This window comes from Oryctolagus cuniculus, chromosome 6 (assembly GCF_964237555.1).
Source record: "Oryctolagus cuniculus chromosome 6, mOryCun1.1, whole genome shotgun sequence".
NCBI lineage: Eukaryota > Metazoa > Chordata > Mammalia > Lagomorpha > Leporidae > Oryctolagus > Oryctolagus cuniculus.
In genome coordinates, this window is record NC_091437.1 from 156,207,173 (window position 1) to 156,210,914 (window position 3,742).

Genomic DNA, 3,742 nt, shown 5'->3' on the forward strand with positions numbered 1-3,742 from the left:
CAAAGAGCGTCAAAGTGGATTTTAGAAGTCAAACTTCAGATATGTATTTTATCTTTAAAAAGAGTAACATCTATTAAAAAGGGACATTTTGTAATAAAAGCTCAGTTTTCCAGGAAGATGTACATTTTTAATTTGTGTATATTTAATAACATAGTCTCAATGATATATAAAGTTAAATTTGACAGAACTATAAGGAAAAATATACAAATTTGCTACCTGAGAAATTCCTGCACATGCCTCTGTAGGTAATAAACAGACAATTTTACAGTGTTTTTCACAGAGAAAATATAAAGACCATTCAGTCTTCTCCCTACTACGGTTGACTGAAATTTGCTTTTCTGTTGATGATGTTTCAAGACTGTTTCTTTCAGCTTCACAATCTGTTATTGGCCTTGTCAGACTTGGGAAGCTCTCCATCAAATTTCTCTCACGTGTGAGTTACAAAATGAGGATGAATTTTCTGCCAACTTACTTTTCCATTTTTTCTTCTTCTTCTTCTTCTTTTTTTTTTTTTTTTTTTTTTTGACAGGCAGAGTGGACAGTGAGAGATAGACAGAGAGAAAGGTCTTCCTTTTTCCGTTGGTTCACCCCCCAGTGGCCGCTGCGGCCGGCGCGCTGCGGCCAGCGCACCGCGCTGATCCGAAGCCAGGAGTCAGGTGCCCCTCCTGGTCTCCCATGCGGGTGCAGGGCCCAAGCACTTGGGCCATCCTCTACTGCACTACCGGACCACAGCAGAGAGCTGGCCTGGAAGAGGGCCAATTGGGACAGAATCCGGTGCCCCGACCGGGACTAGAACCCAGTGTGCTGGCGCCACAGGCAGAGGATTATCCTAGTGAGCCATGGCACTGGCTCCATTTTGTTTTGTCTCCATATTTTTGATGCCAGCCACCACAGGAGCAAATAATTAATATATATATATATATATCTTTTAAGAATATTTATTTATTAGTTTGAAAGAGAGAGAGAAAGAGAGAGAGAGAGAGAGAGAGAGAGAGTGAGAGGGAGAGGTAAAGAGCAAACTTCCATCTCCAAGTGGCTGCAATGGCCGGACTTGTGCCAATCCGAAGCCAGGAGCCAGGAGCTTCTTCCGGGCCTCCTACTTGGGTGCAGGGGCCCAAACACTTGGGCCATCTTCCACTGCTTTCCCAGGCCATAGCAGAGAGCTGGATTGGAAGTGGAGCAACTGGCTCCATATGGGATACTGGCACTGCAAGCAGTGACTTTACCCGCTATGTCACAGTGCCAGCTCCATGAGAATATCTATCTATCTATCTATCTATCTATCTATCTATCTATCTATCTTTTTTTACTAGAAAGTACTTCAATCGTTTTTCTTAGAAAAAAAAAAAAATTCCCAGACACTAACAGTTCACAGCATTTCAACAAAGGTACTGGTTCAGAGGGGTTTCAGGAGTTGGGGACTCTAAGTACTAGGAAGAAATGTTGGTATCCTGCTTTATTATAGATGGATGGCACAGGTCATTAATGGAACACTTCTGCCTGCTAAGCCAATATCAAACCCCAATGGAATGGCATTTCCTTCTCCTTCTGGCTGCTCCCCTACCCCATAGAAACCCCACGATGGAGCCCAGCCATGGCTAGCAGAGGCTCCAGTGTTCCTGCTGGGTAGGAAAGGGCAGGTCACTCCTGAGTCTCCATGCGTTCCTCTTCCTCTCCTTGAGGTGGTTCTTTGGTGTTCTCCTCCTCTTCCTCACCTTCCTTCTTCTCTGGTGGCTTCTCATAAGCCTTTTCTGAAGGAGTCACTATCGCTCCGTCCCAGGTAGACATTTCAGAAGCAAGATAGCTCGTGTCCCCCTCCTGGCCGAGGATCTTCGTAGAGCCCCCGGGCGAGAGCATTCACACCAGAGTCTGAGCTGTGTAGCGCACCATGTCCTGCTGCTCCAGGGTCAGGACTGTGTGCACTCTGAAGTTGCCACTCTCACAGGGGTCAGTGATACCCACGGAACCTGGAAGGAACAGTCCTGCAGCCAGAATCTGCAAGCATCGCCTGTATGCCACGTTTAGGGCCGGAGGCTGTCTCATGGGGTTGTTTATCATGGCGCAGTGCCCAAGCAGATCAAGGATCCAGGGTGTGAGGGGCTCAAAGCTGGGAAAACGAATCCTCAAGTCCTTCAGCAGTCTAATGAGAACTTAGTGGACTGAGAGGCATTTTCCTCAAACCAGAGGGCGTGTCGGATGGTTGCTAAGGCACTCTGCAACACCTTGATATCCAAGTGGAATTCTGGGTTCAGTTTTCGGAGATTAGGCAGCACTGTGGTAATCAGAATCTTCACCGTGGCACCCGAAGAACTGATTTCAAAGCCAATTTCATTGGTCAGCGTGGTCAAAACTTCCAAAGGATTCTGTGCTCTCAGGCTTTCCACGACTTTGTTCCCCAGGTCAGTAACAGCTTCCAATGTTGGCAGGATCTTGAATATCACCACCGGGTCAGCCACATTGTGTCCTGTAGTCATGGTTCCCTTTATATAAGATCATGCCTGCCGGACTTCTTCAATTTGCACTTCAAATGTCCCTGGAGATACAATCAAATTGTCAATCACATTGTTTATTTTTGTCACCACAGAAGGGTATCTGTCTATCTTGATAGATATTTCTGACCCTGGACTTACTAGTATCCTGACTCTAAGAGGGCTGGGATAGTGGGCAGTAGGAGTATTTCTAGAAGTCATTCCTTTCTGGCACAGCTAACCACAATGTAGCCATATATGGAAGTGACTGAAGCCACATCAGTATATCACTCTAAACCATGTTTGAGCCTAAGGGGATCTGCAAAATTCTGCAACCACTCCCACATCAATCAACGTGAAGGCCAGTGAAGAATGAGGGAAAGATAGCGTGGAGATGGTGGGTCTACCCTAGTAAGGATCAAGTATCTCTTTGGTGGCCTTTACAAACACCTGTGACTGCATAAAAGGTTGGGAGGGGCCTGTCCCAATAAGCCCAGAAGACCACACTTGATTGACTTCATAGCGGATCTGCTCTTGCCTGGCACATGGTAGAAGCTCAGTAAATCATTGAATGAATGAATTAAACCTGTGCGACCGAGTCTTACCAGAACAGATGCTGGCCATAAATGATTAGTGCAGCCCTGCTGGTGAGTTCCAGGAGACCTCTGGTCATGACTGTTTCAGGGGGATCTCGTTTACAGATTTGCTTTGGCTGAAGAAACTCTCTCTTAGGGGAGATGGAGCCTCCATAAGTAATTAAACAGTCCAAATCCAGTTGGGAAACACATCAAAGAGCATGACTCTTGAGATTGTGAATAAGACACGTGAATCCAAATTTAGCTCCTACAAAATTGGCATCCTGGCCCCAAATGCAGAACGAAATTTGAGACAATTTAGCATTGCCTAGAGTTAACAATTTAGAGCCTCATCCCTAACAGTGTGCAAAAGAACACAGGAAGCTCGGCTGCCTTACAGTGGCAATGCTTTTGTATTCTGTTCTATTGAAATTTTGGTCTATCTTGTAGTTTGAATGGATTTTTTTACCCTTGTATGGTCTTGAACAGTATGTGCTGGTTGTTTGGAAAATATTGGCTTACTAAGCTATACAGATCCCCAATTGCTGACACTTTCCATCATGCAATCTGAAATCATCACATTTATTGCCACGACTGCCTCCGATCTGATCACAAGTCGTTAAGTATTGGGAAGCTGTTTGAAATTCTAATCTAGACTTAGAAAATTAAATTTTCCTTGGCAACAAACACTGTCAGTTG

At 45.1% G+C, this 3,742-nt stretch overlaps 1 pseudogene; it reads right to left on the minus strand.

Moving 5' to 3' along the window:
* Nucleotides 1-1,577: 1,577 nt before the first annotated feature.
* Nucleotides 1,578-2,690, minus strand: LOC100354418 (interleukin enhancer-binding factor 2 pseudogene; annotated as a pseudogene).
* Nucleotides 2,691-3,742: the final 1,052 nt, after the last annotated feature.